We start from the raw sequence: 15,762 nt of genomic DNA, 5'->3' as shown, positions 1-15,762 counted from the left end.
CCCTTAATCATCAGAGCTGTGCTCCCTCCCAGTGCTGCAGAGTGGGCATTTGGGGTGGTGTCACCTTTACTGTCCCCACCAGGGCTGGATGGTCACGGCCTGGAGCTGGGAATGCTCCAAGGATTCCTGTTCCCAGAGCTCTCAGGGCAGCCCTAACCCCAAAGCCCAGCAGGACCAGACAAACACAGCAGATAAAGCTCAGAGAGTTCACTCTCACCTCCTCCTACCAAAGAGCAGCCCCATCGCTCCCCACCTGAATTTCACTGTTTCATTTAAAATTTCAAATTAAAACAAAATTTCAGACATTTTAAAATGTGAACGTGAATCTTTAATAAACCCCATCCTTCTGCTTTTTTCCTCCTCCTTTAATCTAACTCTGCCTGAAGTCACTGTGGTGTCTCAGGGCCAAGTTCCCAGTGCTCCCCTCTCCCTTGATAACCCAGCCCTGCTCTGCTCCATGCCTAAGCAGTAACTTGCTCCTAGAAGAGTGTTTACATTTGAAAATAAGTCCAATTACACCAGCCCATCTAATAGTCCTCTCTGTATATGTTACTGAGTACTTAGGGCCATTTTTCTCAAAGCCATTATGCTCATGTGATTTTCCTCAAAGCCTTTCGAGGGGATTTTGTTTTGACAGCAGGGCATTAAGGGGGTGAAACTGATAGCATAAGTACCACTTACAGACTTTGATCAGCTTGCCTCATAATTCTCTTGGAGAAAGTCTTGTATATATTAGAGAAGGAAATTAATTTTATTGCCGCTGTGGCTTTTTATTTTTTTTTTCCTGCCAGTAACATCGAAGCACGTGTGCTCAGATTTTTTTGGATTTTTTTTTCTTCTTGGTAAGCCCCTCTTATTCAGAGCTGGAGTACAAATTGGGTTGTCCTACTCCCAGGAGAGAGCCTGGGCCCTCATCCTCACCAGGATGTTCCTTCTGATATGATCCCAACAAGGTAATGAGAGACTTTCAAACCTCTCCCATACCATGCACTGCATTTCAATGTTGTACAGATAAATTGCAGGGAAAAAATAGATATTTTGGTCTGTAAATACCAAACAATAAGCAGATAACTGGAGTCTTGCCTAGAATGGTTTGGGTTGGAAGGCACCTTAAAGATGGTGAGGCATTCCAACCCTGCCTGGCCTTGGACATTTCCAGGGATCCAGGGACAGCCACAGCTTCTCTGTTGTAGGATCTCCTCACCCTCCCAGGGAACAATTCCATCCCAAGATACCATTTCAATGTTGTACAGATAAATTGCAGGGAAAACAAAGAAATTCTGGTCTGTAAATACCAAAAAAAAAGCAGATAACTGGAGTCCTGCCTTCATTCCATATCATAAAATCATAGAATGATTTGGAAGGCACCTTAAAGATGATTAGGCATTCCAACCCTTCCACTGTCCCAGGTTGTTCCAAGCTCCATTCATCCTGGCCTTGGACACTTCCAGGGACCCAGGGGCAGCCACAGCTTCTCTGTTCCAGGGTCTCCTCACCCTCTCAAGGAACAATTCCACCCCAAGATCCCATCCAAGCCAGCTCTGGCAGTCTGAAGCCATTCCCTGTGTCTGTCCCTCCAGGCAGGTCTCTGTCCAAACAGCAATCCAGGAACTGCACCATAAATAAGAAACCCCCCCAAAAATCTGTAAGGAAGATCTGTAACTTGGCACAACAACCCATGTGAGGCCTAAGCAGGCCCTGAGTCAGGATCAGCAGCTCCCAGCCCAAATTCAGCTCCCAGGTGAGCATTTCACAGCAAGGGAATGTTCAATCCCTGCCCAGGTCAGCCAGGCAGGCAAAGAGAGGACCCTGGCGCTGAGATCTCCCTGGAATCGGGATGTTTCAGGGATATTGAGGCTTTGACAGGGTGAGACATCACTGACAGGGCAATTGCCCCTCTCCATCCTTACCCTGCTCCCTGCCAAATCCCAATTGGAATCGAGAGCGGAAATGTTTGTGTGGAGCAAGTAAAGCTGGTTGGAAAATTTTTTGTCAAAACAGATTTCCATCACAAAGTGACACCCTGTTGGCTTTGGCAAATTTTTGTTCAGGAACAAAGTGGAGAGAGAAAAAAATGTAAATGTCAGCGTGCCCTTTTGACATTTTCCCCAACGCAAAGGATGGGCTTTCTTGCTTGGAAATGACTTTTCCTTGACATTCATTTTCTACATTCAGCTCAAAACAAATCAGCCTTGCTACCAAAATGGAATTTGTTGACTACTCTAAGATTTTTCCTTTTGGAATTGAATCTGCAGAATTTTATGGAATGGTTTTGGTTGGAAGGGACCTTACAGATCTCATGGGATACCATTCACTGGATCAGGCTGCTCCAATCCCCATCCAGCCTGGGATATTGGCTTTTCCCAATTCAGGAAATGAATAAAACAACCTTTCTTTCTTTCTTTTCTCTTGAATTAAAGATTCATTCTTCCTCCCAGCCAGGCCCCTGCCATCCTCACACCCAAATTTCCCTTCTTGTTCATCCTGGAGTGACTGTTCCCTGCATTTTCAGCTCCAGCACTGTCTTTATTCCAGGTTTTCTTCTCCCAGTTTGAATTAAGATCAGACCACTCAGAAAAAAAACCCAAACCAAACCATTAGTGACCTGGGTACCACATGTGCAGCTGGAATCCAGCAGATGGGAAGTGCTTACCTTGGAGATCACTGCTCATCTCTGTATTCCCAGGATTTCTCCAGCGTCCAGCCAGTGGCACTCAGCAGCAGGAATTCTGAGTGCCAGTCATAAGTGACAATCTTCTGCCACTCTGCCTCCACCCACACTCCCTCTCTGCAGCAAGGATTCATCCACCAGCATTTCTCTCTCCCTCTCCTGCCAGGAAAAAAAAAAAATATTGGGAGAAAAATCAACTGTGCCTTCTATAAAACCAGCCCCAGTTTTTCAACTCAGGCATTGTCTGGTGAAACATGATCTGCTTTTTCCTCCCTGAAATAGGTTCCCAAAGCAATTGGGAATTGCATTCAGGAGACTGTAATATAACTGCATTTTGCTTAAGCTTAACCAGCTGCAGGGAAGTGTCTCCTCCACGCCGACTGTGTGGCCGTGTCCTGCTGCCAACAGGAGGTGGATCTGTGGGGATTGATCCCCACCACATCACTCCAGGGGCTGGAAAGGGCACTGGGATATCTGTCTTGGTGAGCTGCAGCTTGCTGAGACACATGGCACATCATTTCTTTCCTTGGAGTGCAGTTTTGGACTCGCACCAACCCTGGAAAACAGGGAGCAGGCTCAGCTCCGTCGCTGCAATATTTCCCAGCCTCTTTGCTGTAATGAAAAGGTCTCAAATCCACTCCTGTGTGACCTCAGCAAATACAACTCCCAGTTACTGAGTGTTGGTGTTGTAAATAAATTCTGGAATGAGCCTGGAAAAGCAGCAAGTTCTCAACAAAACCTCCTCAGTCTCGGCTGTTTTAGACCCCAAGTGCCTGTTGGCAGTCACAGAAGAGCCATGGTCCTTCCTGTGCCACCCTGCACAGCCAAATTCTCAGTCCACGATGATCAAACACTCCCAGAACTCTGGAGGATCCATGAGAGATAACCAGGGAAAGCAATCTGTAATCAGGAGCTTCAAAATCTATGAGCGAGTCTCCTGAGGAATTCCAGGGGAAATCAGCAACTCAGCCAAAGACTGAGAACAGCCAGGCCAAACCTTGATTTTTCACTCAGCCAAAGCTGATGAAACATCTGCCTCCCCATCCCCACACCTGTCCCATATGCACTAATTTATCTTGCTAGAAGCTACCTAAATATTCCCACAAGGGCCTGCCAGGGCAGGTCTGCTCTCCAGCACACAGAGCCAAGCCATGCTCAGGTCCTGCCTGGCCCAGAAGCACAGCAGGTTTTGCAGCTGGTACCAAGGATTCCCCTTGGCTTTGCAGCTGATTCCAGGCTGGGGTCAAACTCCAACAGACAAGAGCCAGCATCATTCCCTCCCATCTTGGCAGCCCTGGGGCAATTACACCACAAAATAACATCTCAACACCAAGGTTTGGGGGAGAGAATTCAGAGCTTCGAGGCAAAAAGTGACATTTTGTGGCCACCTGGATGTATCCTGTGAGCAGGGGGATTTACCAAGGGGTTACAGGCTGCTGGACCTCCCTGGTGTGACAAAACTCAGCTGCTGAGGGCAGGAGAAAGCACTTTAGATAAGAGGTCAGCAGAGGGGAAAGAAGGAGCAAGGCTGGGGGGATATTTGATGCTGTCAATAACAGATCTCAGCAGCCCCTGTGGGAAAGGCTGGAATTCAGAGAGCAGGAGCATCTGAGAGCAGGCAGGACAGCCTTGCTCTCAGTTCAGGTGGCCCTGCTGCACATCAGAGCCTTCCCAGGGGAAGGTGCCCCAGCCCCACAGTCAGTGACCCTCACAGAGAGAAATCCAGGCTGACAATTTATTGGTAACATCAACCAAGGTGCCCCAGCCCCACAGGCAGTGACCCTCACAGAGGGAAATCCAGGCTGACAATTTATTGATAACATCAACCAACACCTGAGCACTGCAGGACGCGGGTGGGGAGCAAGGGATGCTTCCCAAAGTCCCACCTGGCCTCACACTTCCCTTCCTGCCACTTCCAGGTGCTTTCAGCAAGGACAATCAATGTGTCCCAGCTCTCCCTTGCTCTGCTGACAAATGAGAACTTCAGAGCTGTGCTCAGGGTCAAGAGCAGGGGTTGTGCTGACAGGGCAGGGAGGGGGAGGAAGCCCAGGCTTCTTGCTCTAAGGAGCCTTTCAGGATTGACTTTCTTGAATAAAAAAGCAAAAAGAAGGTAGATGGAATTGAATAGGTAATTAAACAAACAAACAATCACACTCAAATTAGATCAAATTATTGCTCTAGTTCCCCCTAAACTGTAGCCCAGCAGTGTTGGAGCTAACAGACAACCAGCAGTAACCACCAGTCAGAATATTTAACTGTATTTTTTTCCCCAACACCATCATTGCAGGGATGTTAAAACTGCACAATCAGTCCTTGTAAAGGCAAATCTGATGGCAGGACACTGCTGTCCATACTGAGCACCCCCAGGGAAAGGCACCTGCCTGGGGTGCAGGAAACCTCTGCACTGGTCTGGGGACAGGGCAGGGAGAGAAAGCAGCAATTCTGTCCCTCCAGGACATGGGGGAAGTGAATCACAGGGTGAAATTCATGCAAGAGGGAGGCTGGAGACAAACTGCCCATGGCAGACACCCTAGGGGACTCTAAGTGACAAATTACCTGCAGCACACCCAGGAGAGCAGGGACATCCCAAAGCACAGCAAAACCTCAGAGCTGCCCTTAAATAGAGCTCCAGGGTGTGGGTGGAGGCCCAGGTGAGGCTCATCAGGTTAATTAACACCAATTAATGCCTTGCACATGCATCTGCTGTGACAGGAGAGTCTCTGGGGGGAAATCTATGTGGGGAAATGTCCTCCAAAGGCTGCTCAGGCTGGGGCAGGCAGCAGAGGGACCTGAACTGGTGGCTCTGCTGGGCAGTGACACATGGACAGGTGTGACACCACGGTGAGAAGTCATTTCTCCCTGTCCCCCATGCACCTGGGAATTGTGCAGGATGCTCCAGCTGAGCTTTTCCCAGGTGAAAGTCTCCCCTTGGAGCTCTCCTTCCATCCCACACTGTCCCAGAGCTGGGTTACCCTCCTGGTCACCAAACCACCTCCGTTCCCAAGCTCTCAGCTCTACACAACAGAAAGGAGAAAAATGTAGGATTTTAAAGCCAAAGTTTAAAGGAACTCTCAAACACAACTTTTGGAGCACGACCAGACTTTGAAGGGGCACAGATTTGTAAAGCCTCAGATTTAATCAATGCTGTGGAAATTGCAAATCAGAGAATGGCTTGGGAGCTTACAGATCATTTCATATCCAGCAGGAGAGCAGAGGGAAGCAGGCAGGGGAGGAGGGAACTCCAATCTCTGCTGATTGCTGGAGTTTCCAAGAGCACATCAATGCATTGCACAGCAGAGGGAGGCCTTTGGAGCAGGCTTTGACTTGATGCCAGGCCTAGGCCGTGTGCTGCTTTGTATTAATTTGTGTAACTTCAGGAATAAACTGTGCTTGGCTTGTCTATGAATTTTAAAGGAATTGTTAACACGTTTTTATGAATGGAGGAGGAGGTGCTGGCTGAGGAGGGTTGCCTGCTTGTTGTTTCAAGCAGAGGAAATCAATCGTGGTTTTTCGCAAAATAAAACTTTATTGAGCTGTAATAAACAGATACTTCTTAAAAACACTTAAAACCACAGAAGCAAGGGGAAGGTGCTTGAGTGCTTCAGCAGGAATTGCAGGTCAGTGAAGGATTCAAGCTCTTTTTTTCCTTCCTGACATCAGGGAAGAAGATGGATCCATGTGCTGCAGGCCTGGCTGGATGGTGGGTGGAAGATGTGCCCACAGATGATGGCTGGGCTTAGCAGGAGACACCACAGAGCAGCTGCCAGATGCCAGACTGGAGATGCTTTGATGCAAAAAGCACTTGATGATCTTTGTAGGCTTTTTGTAATGATTCTGAGATGCTCTGCAGGGCCAAAGGCTGCCCGGGGTTGTGACACAGGAATGTCCCCTCCCTGTGCTCCCTGCTCCCACCCACCCTATCCCATCCTTTCCAGAGTTTTGACTCATGAGGTGGTTGGGAAACACAGCCTCCCACATCTATTTCTTCATCCCCTTTTAGCAAGGAGATTCTGCTTAGGGTTGTTACTGGGGAATTGGGAAAACTGGAGGGTTTTCCTGTGAAAATCTCCATTAAGTCAGCTTTAATTAAGAACAGAGGAGCAGCTCCCACTGTGGTGAGTCCCTCTCCCTTCTGCTACCCAGTGCCAGCTGCTTTTGGGAGAGTGAGGTCACAGAGCCACAGAAAGGACCCCTGTGCTAAGGGGAGGTCATTTGGTGTCAGTAATTCCAGATTACTCCTCTCCCTCTGTCCCACAGCCTCAAGAATGAAAAGCTTCAGATGTCTGTGATGAGACAGAGGAAAAAAGGTGAGAGACAGAGACCTGCAGGTCTCCAGGACCTCCAGGGCTTTGGCTTCTCCACAGCACTCAGTGGAGTGAGCAGAGCATGTCCTGGTGTGGAATGGAGGCAACTTCCTGAGCGTGTAACAGAGGTGGAAATAATAGGGAATAAAAACGTGATCCAGGCCAAGAGAAACCCCAAGGTGAGGAAGTTCACAGAGCTGCCTGTTCCTGCAAGCTGAGCTCTCCAAAGCCAAACTCTCCCCAGCCAGGAGACAAAGCAGTCGTGCTCCTTTCCTTCCCAAAAATCCAGCCCATTCATCTTGGAATGGGAAACTGGGACTGGAAACCCAATGGACTGGCTCTTGGTGCTTCCATTAGGTTTGTGTTACAGAGTTATTCATAAAAGGTCCTGCAGACTCAATGACCAGTCCCTGGATTGCTTCCAAGGATTATTTCAACTTTTCCATATTTTCTAGGCCTCGATTTGGATGTGTGACTTGGGCCAGTGCGCTGATTGATGTTGCTAAAAATGCACGCTGCCCCCTCCTACTCCTCTGGAAAAAATGTGTTTTGGAATGTCTCTGGATCACTTTTCATGGGGAGCTTCTGGAGATCACAGGGGTTTGTTGTTAAAATCAACCTCCAAGGCAATTCCCTGGCCCCCTGTCTGTGCACAGGGGTTGGCTGAATTTTTGTGCTGCTTGAGGACAGGACACAAATTTTCAAAGCTCATGAGCAGAACAAGGAAAACAGAACTCATTCCTTTGCCTGGTTTTCTGTGCTCTGATGTCCCACTGGAGAGTGGCCTGGGATGGGATCATTTTGTGGCATCTCCATCCTGCTCACTCCCCTGATGTTGCTGGGTGGGATCCCCATCCCCAGGTAACACCATTTCTCCAGAGAGAAAATGAGCTTTTCCTTCTCACCTGGTGCTGAACATCAAAGCTGAAGGATACACACCAAACCTGTCCAAACATCCTCAAAATAAAGGGGGAAAAGGGCAGTTCTTATCCCATGTTGTTCACCCATCCCACCTGAGGCAGGGATGGACTGAATCCCCCAAGGAAAGCATTTCTCTAAGCTTGAAACAGCAATTTAAACACACCACCCTCTGGGATCACAAAATCCAGAGCCAAATTTGTGTTGTCCAGAGCTGCACAGAGCCCAGGATGTGTTGAAGAGAATTATTCATGACTTTTACACTCAAAACCAAAAGCTTGAAGCCAACAGACCTAAGGTGTCAACACCACCAAGGCACAAACTCCAGATCATTTGCAACGTTGCAAGATTCAAGGCAGACAAATGCAACTTTCAATAACCCAAATCTGCAAGAAAAGTTGTATAAAATGTGATAGGAAAGAGAAAAAAAATTAAAAAGAAGGACTCAAGGTGGGGTTTTCACTCTGTGGCTCCTGAGCTTGTAGGAGGTCACATTTTCCGGCGATTCTCTGCAAGTGACAGAAATTGGCTTTATTTAAAGAAAATGAAAGTTCAAGTAATTACAGGGCTTCAGGAGCCAAGACTCTAAGAAAAACACGGAGTATTTCAAGAGCTGGCAGTGCTGCCTGTGGAAAAGGAGTGAGTCAGGGTGTCCTTTTGGACTCGTGTGTGGGGGAAGGAGAGCAGCACGGCTCGTGTGGCTGCGGGCCCACTGGCCACCTCCCCTGACAGAATCCATGGATGCTGCAGGGGCTGGGAGCAGGGATGGGGCGCCCAGTGTGCCCTCAGCAACCTGCCTGGGGTACTGGAGGAACAGAAATGTGGCAATCTGGGGAGAAAGGAGATGAGCAGGGAGAGTCCCTGGACTTGGAGACACAATGGAGGGATTCGTGAACCAGCAGAGAGGTAAAATCCATTGAACCATGGTGAACCATTGTGAGCCCTGCAGAGAGGTAAAATCTCTCATTTCCTGGGCAAAGATTTGGAAATAAATGGTCCTTCTTGTTCCTTTTCCTGCCTAGTGCCAGCAGAAAAAGGTAAAGGGAGGTTCAAGCCCTCAAAGCCAGCTGGCCCAGTGGGACCAGGGACATGTTCAGCCTTGCTGCAAGAATCCAATCAATATTTCAGCAGTCCCAAAGATGGTTTGTTGTTTTTCTTGTACCTGATGTCCTTCCAGGCTGCCACCTCCCTGGCAGATTTGACCTGCCTGTGTCCCTGGGCTCGGAGCATTTCAGTTTAATTAATTTTCAAAGTGAGTCCCTGAGAGTCAGAGAAACACCTCTGTCCTTCCTGTGCTGTAGGAATCACCCAGAGGAAGGTCAGTTCTGTGTCTGGAGGAAGAGCCAGCCCCTGTGTCATTGCACCATCTGCCCAGGGGATGCACAGCTGGCAGCAGGAAAGTTCTGGATCTCTGGTTTGGGTGGCAGCACTGGGAGAGGAGCAGGGAAGAGCCCCTGGCTGGAGATGTGGTGTGTGGGAAGAGCTGAACAGAGCCAGGCAGGCAGCCAGGGGTGGGATTGGGCTGGGAGAGCAGCAGAGCACTCCCTGAGCACTCAGCTCCCCAAAGCCATGCTGCAATCCACCTCAGGGAAAGGGGGACAGGGATTATTCCAGCTGCACAGAAATCAGCTGTGCAATCAATCCCCTGGGAGTTTGGGATTGATCCTGCATTGATCCTGTTGTGGCCAGAATGGAGTTGTTGCCAGGTGAAATTCACATTTATTATATATTAAAAAACCCCAAAATGTTGCTTCCAGATGTGCTGCAGCTCCTGAGGAGCAGTCCCTGGCACCTTGCAAAGGAAGGATTCCCTTTTCCTTGCCAGCCCAGGGAGCAGGGACACAGCTGTGCTTCTCCTCTGCTGCTCCTGGTGCCATTGCTGGTGCTGCTCAGAGCTGCCTTGAGTGCACAGGAATTAAATGGAGATAATGATAATGCTGCAGCCCATGGCCATGATCCCATGTTGTAGCTACACCTTGTCGTAGTTCAGATGGTCACAACACAAAGCAACTCTCCATTTTGAGAAGGCTTCAAACCTGTTTTTATTCTAACATGCATGTTTTTTATACATTCTTACCAAACCCCTAAGTTTACACTTCACTCATTGGTCATAAAGGACAAAGTGATTGGAATATACACTTGCAGGTTTCTCTTAATTATCCTTCTTTCTTTCTTGGTTTCTATGTCAACAACCTTGGCAGAGAATCCTCTCAGAGGCAAACATGGATCCTCTTCTCAAACTTCTCTGTAAAAAAAAAAACCTCTTCCACAGCACCAAGCAGGATGAGCCTGGGGGATCCCAGCCCTCTCTTGGTGCTGTTTTGTGCTCAGTCTGGCTGTGGAGGAGGGTGCTGGGCTCAGGATGTGCTGAGAGCAGCAGTGATGGGGCTCTGGCTCCCTTGGGACCCCAGGGAGGAGATTCCAGCATCTCCCTGTGCCTGGGGAAGGCCTGAGGCACAAAGTGTCCAGGCAGAGCTTGGGTGATTTCCCTGGAATCCTCTGCAGGCCACCCTCAAAGCCACACAGCTCAGTCCCTTTTTTACCCAGACTGAACTCATTTTCTCCCTCACTGCTAATTAGCTCCACAGGTTGAAGAGCTCCTGTCTCACAGCACTGAGGACACCAAGAATTCCATCTAATTACAGTCATCCCAGCTATGGGAATGGCAGATCCTCTGGCATTATTTATGTCACCTGCTTTGCTCCACACAGGGCTCCAGCCAGCTCCACTTGCTTTTTTTTAGCAAAGCACATTTCATTTTTCACTCCCCACTGTCATCCCCTTCCCTCTCTCCTTCAGAAACTTCACCCACTTATTCTAGCACAGCCTGTCTCTCTCTGCTCCCCTGCACCATAAATCAGCATTAATTATGCTGGGAAAATCCTCTCAATCACTCATTGTCCTCATTATTATTATTTATCCCAGCCTGGAGGTGACACATGCAAACTCAAGCTCCTCCTCAATCCTAGAAAGGATTTTATTGGGTTTATGGGCTTGGCAACCCAAGTGCAACACCTGGGGCAGAGTTTCCTAATGGGGCCATGACTGCATGGTCACAGAATCATGGAAGGGTTTGGGTTGGAAGGGACCTTAAATCTCACCTTGTTCCACCCCCTGCCATGGGCAGGGACACCTTTCACTACACCAGGTTGCTCCAAGTCCTGTCCAACCTGGCCTTGGACACTCCCAGGGATGGGACATCCCTCAGGGTGGCTTTGTTGGTCCCCTCAGGGTCATTCCCGGCCTGCTCCAACTCATGGATAGGGTCAGGACGAAGCACTCAGACTCACATTTCCCTTGCTCTGGGATCACTGTTCCCAAGGCTGTCAGCTGGAATCACCTAATTAAAACCTGCATCCTCACCTATGTCTGCAAAAAAAAACCTCACAGACAAATTTGGTCTGAGATTTTCAGACTGGTGAAGCTGCCAAGTATTAATAATTTTCCCCCTCTTAGTTATCCCATAAACTGAAGGGGTTTAAACTGAGTAATTCTGGATTGTGCAGCAAAACCAGTGCATGTAAATAAGGAAACAATCCAGACTTTTCCCTCCTCTGCCTCCCCTGAGCAGGAAAAACAAATGTAAGAACTGAATTGAAGCTAAAAGTGTTGGAAGCCCACTCTTCTTCCTGGAGCAAACCCAGCTGGAGCAATATGGAATCTTCTGCTTTGGAGAGGGTCCCCAAACTGCCACAGTGCTGAGATGCCAGCTCAATCATCTGAGGAAACTCCAATGCTTTGTTTGATTATTTTAAAGCAGTGTTTAATTACAGACCACGTCAAGCTAAAAATCTCTGTTTACTTCAAAATTAATCCTCAAGTTTTCTTGAATACAAATTATGTTCTTTTCAAATTGACTAGAAGTAAGATTTTTGGCACAAGAATATTACTGTTTGTTATCTATTTCATCAAAATAAATTGTGGCTCTGCTGCTGTTCATTCTCCTACAAACTGAACTGACACCATTTCTTTTTGAGCTTTAACAAACACAAAGCCACAGGCTAAAAAAGTATTTTTGTGTCTGGAGGGGGAGGAGTTGAATTCAGCCTTAAATGCTGGTTTTCCTCTAGATTTCAGGCACGTGTGTGAATATTTTTAAATAAGGCTTGTGGAATCCAGCCCAGCATTTCCACTGAACACATCACTAAATTGAGGGGGCTCAGAATCCTGAGCTGCCCCTCCTCTTTCAGTGCAAATCCCAGCCTTCACCAGCCTGGCAACCCCAGCCAGGAATTCCCTCTGATTTCCTCCTCAAACCACTTGATTCCTCCTGCTTCCTTTATTATTCCCTGTAATGATCCCTGACATGCTTTTGGCAGCCTCCTTGCAGATAATCAGGTTGTAGCGCTTGAGAGCAGCCCCGCTGCGATAAAGCAAAAATGAGTGATAAAAACCAGTGATGTATTTGCAGATCAGAGGCAGAGCAGCCTGGCCTTGGGACTTTTGATCAGCACAGAACACACGTTCCTCCTTGGTGCTGTAATCCAGCAGCCACTGGATTTGTCTGTCTCAATTGTCAGGCTGGGGTTGGGGCTGGAGCCTGGAGTTCTGTCTGCAAAGCTCAGCTCCTTCCCCAGGGGATTGGACACGGCTCCTATTTTCTACTCTCCCAGATATTTCTCAGCACAAATCCTGCCAAGGGCTCTGTGTGTCCTAATAGAGCTCGATTCCCTGGCAGCCACCCTTCAAATCTTGGTCTGGCTGAGGGTTAAACCTGAAAAACTCACAAGGGAACTGAAAACTTTGGTGGAAGTGAGGGGAAAAAAACCCAACAGCAACAATGACCCACAATAAATGAACCCAAAACAAAGCTGAACCACGCAGCTGTTGGACCTGCAAAGATCTCCACTCCAACATTATTGATTTGGTGACACCTCTGCTGCCTGACCCATTAGACACGGCTCACTGGCAGGGTGTCAGATATTCCAGTGGCACTTTGTTACATCCTGGGCCATCTCCAGTGCCTGGAGGTGTTGGGCACCTCCTCAGCTTTTAAATTTCCTTGGTTTAGCAGCAAATTCCCATCAACTTCCATGTGAGAGGAATTTGTTCATAACCCATTTTGCAGGAACTCCTCCCAGTCTGAGGTGTGACTCCCCTGGGGTGATACTGGTTTGGACTCTTGGAATTTACCCAAATTAACCCCCAAAGGTCACTTCTGGAATAGAGGAAGGGGCTGACACCTCAAAGCTCTTTCCTTCCAGCTAAAATCAGCAGCTGGTTTGAAAAATGCTCTCTTGGGGTGCTCATCACCTTCCATGGGCTGTGGATGGAGTCTGGACAGCTGGAAATGTGGTTTGGAGGTGTGGAGAGCTCCTGAGGGAGAATTCCTCTCCTCCACCTCATGTCCCTCAGTGGTGGGCTCCAGACACGCTCCCAAAATTTATTGGGACACACAACAGGCTCATGGCACAGCCCTTCCTCACAGGAAGGTCCTGTCCAGGGAAAAACAGGGACTGATTTGCCCAGACGCTTCTTCAGAGCTGTTTTCTCTTGTCTTACCCAGGTGCTCTGGGTTCCAGGGTACTGGGCTGGAAGGTTGTTGACCAAACATGGGAGAAACAAAATAAGAATGTAGGGAAAAGCCCAGTGGAAGCTGAACCCACTGTGCCCAACTTCCTACACTCCCTGGAGCAGTAGCAGCATGGAATGTTCCTGAATTGGGGCAAAAATAGAAAAAATTCTGCAGAGCAGCAGGGAGAGACTGAGGCAGCAGAAAGGCCTGACTGGCACAGGTCTGGCCTAAGTGAAGTTTTGTGTCGACCCTGTGTTTATATCCAGGGTTGACACAAAACCAAACACAATTCTTTTGTCCTGGATGCTCTGAGGGCACTAAATCAGGGCACACTTGGTGCTGTGGGGAAAATTTCACTGGGGAAAACTCCTCCACACATGGGAGAACTCTGTAAAGGACCCAGCCCTTGCAGTGGCAGAAATGGTCTGAATTTCCCTGTTCTCTTCCCAAACCTCTCTGTATTTCCAGTGTGCTGTGCCTTTTCCTGGGGGAGCACTTGAGCAGTGGTTTTCCATAGAGGGGATAATTCAGCCTCATGGGTCAATGCACAGCTTTTTGACTGTCTGTAATGGATGTGCCTGTGCTGGGGTTTCAGCTTGATCCCATGTTTTACCCAGAGTGAATTGTACCCACAAGTGGAAGAACAGAGTGGATTTATCCTGTGGGAATGACTCTGTCCTCTCTGGACAGAGTGCTGGAAAACTGCAGGATTTGGGTGATTGCTTTTGGTTGAAAAAATAAACACGGATAAAACTTAAATTTTTATTTATTTCAAAGAAAAATTTCACTTGAGGACACTTTGAGAGTTGAAATACCCCAGTAATCCATGGGGATCTCCCTGGCAATCCGTGCAGAGGAGCATCAAGGGTGTTTGATTGGATTCCTCAGGCGGTAGAGGACAAAAACTAAATTATGGAAACAGCTTGTCACACCCTTGGCAGGAGCAGTTTTTTCCAGGCAGATCTTGGATATTTCCTTGTTGTCCCCTCTCCTTGGAAAGTCTTTTCAGAGCTTCCATGGCAAGTCTGCCCCAAACCCAAGGAACAGCAGAACTTCTGGCTGCAAAGCTGTGCTGAGATTTTGGGTGCTCCTCACTTAACCCACTTGGAGCGGGCGATTCCATGACACCTGCTGGAATCCATCCTGGAATGCTCCTGAGGAGACACAGGAGGAATTCTTAGGATGCATTTCCCTCAGACCACAATATATTCCATATGCTCCCACTGTGGAGGAGAAGGGAGCTGGGTACATGGAGTTACCTCTGGAAAATCCATCATTCCCAGCTGGGGGGACAGCCAGGGCTTATCAGGGTTTTCTTGGACTTTCCAGCTGGAAGAAATTTGCAGCCCAAGGCACGGGGGTGGTGCAAAGGAGGGATAAGCCCTCCCCAGCCGTGCTGACAACAAGCCCCAGTTGTTATCAGAGGATCAGGGGGGCTTTGGAGCCCCTTTATTGCTGCCCACCAAGGGCTCCTCAGGAGCCATTCCCTATGGGATCCATCCCAGGAGCTCTCCCAGAAGAGGCTGGGCTCTGCTTTTCCAGCAGCCATCCCTTGGAAAGCACCTGGACAAAATTGACATTAGCTGGGGGTCTGCATCCTCCTGAAGGCGCTGACAGAACAGGTTTTGTCCCCTCCCTTCAAACTCCACCCTGGGAAATCCCACACCCAAACCTCTCTTGCTGCACTCCAGACCCATTTTCTGCTGGAGAATTTTTTGGAGTCTCCTCCTGTTGGAGCTTGGTGGGTTCTTCTTTGCACATCCTAAAAACTAAAAATGGCTGGAACCCAAATATCTGCTTGATTTGGGACTTCTTTGGGATCTCACCTGAGCAAGGAACGTTTTATATCCCAAATCCACCTTCTGCTTTTGGTAAACTGGCAGCAACCAAATACCCAGCTACAGTTTTAGGATTTGAAATGCTGGTAAACATTTAAATTTTTTTACCATGCAATTTAATAGGTTTTTTAAATTATTTACCTTTCAGCAGCCGTCCTTGATCTCAATGGTTTTAAAACCATTTCTGGGCTCTCCCAGTCCCACATGCTCCCATGGGAAGGGTGAACTTGAGAGAGCCCTGAATGGGAAATGGGGCCTTAGGGAGGGCGGCGAGATAATGATTGTTATCTGAACAATCGACTTGTTTACAAGCACCTTTTATAATTAACTTAATTGTTCTAATTAACATTGATTGTTGCTGTTTAAGTGGTAATTATCTAAATTGTCATCTAAACTACAGGCAGGTTAGACTGCACTTAAAATGTTCGTGTCTTTGCAACCAGTTTCTACTTTTAAATATGGGACTATTTATTAAAACTTTAATAAACTGAAGAAGTAGAAGTTCAATATTTCAAA

General features: G+C 48.0%; 1 long non-coding RNA gene across 1 annotated transcript; it reads right to left on the bottom strand.

Moving 5' to 3' along the window:
• Nucleotides 1–14,156: 14,156 nt before the first annotated feature.
• LOC132081545 (uncharacterized) lies at nucleotides 14,157–15,516 on the bottom strand. Its single transcript, XR_009419690.1, has 2 exons — nucleotides 15,388–15,516; nucleotides 14,157–14,562 (listed from the first exon to the last, which is right to left on the bottom strand). It is a non-coding gene; the product is annotated as an uncharacterized LOC132081545 (long non-coding RNA).
• Nucleotides 15,517–15,762: the final 246 nt, after the last annotated feature.

Source organism: Ammospiza nelsoni, chromosome 18 (genome assembly GCF_027579445.1).
Source record: "Ammospiza nelsoni isolate bAmmNel1 chromosome 18, bAmmNel1.pri, whole genome shotgun sequence".
Lineage (NCBI taxonomy): Eukaryota > Metazoa > Chordata > Aves > Passeriformes > Passerellidae > Ammospiza > Ammospiza nelsoni.
This window is presented reverse-complemented; position numbering and strand designations above follow the sequence as displayed.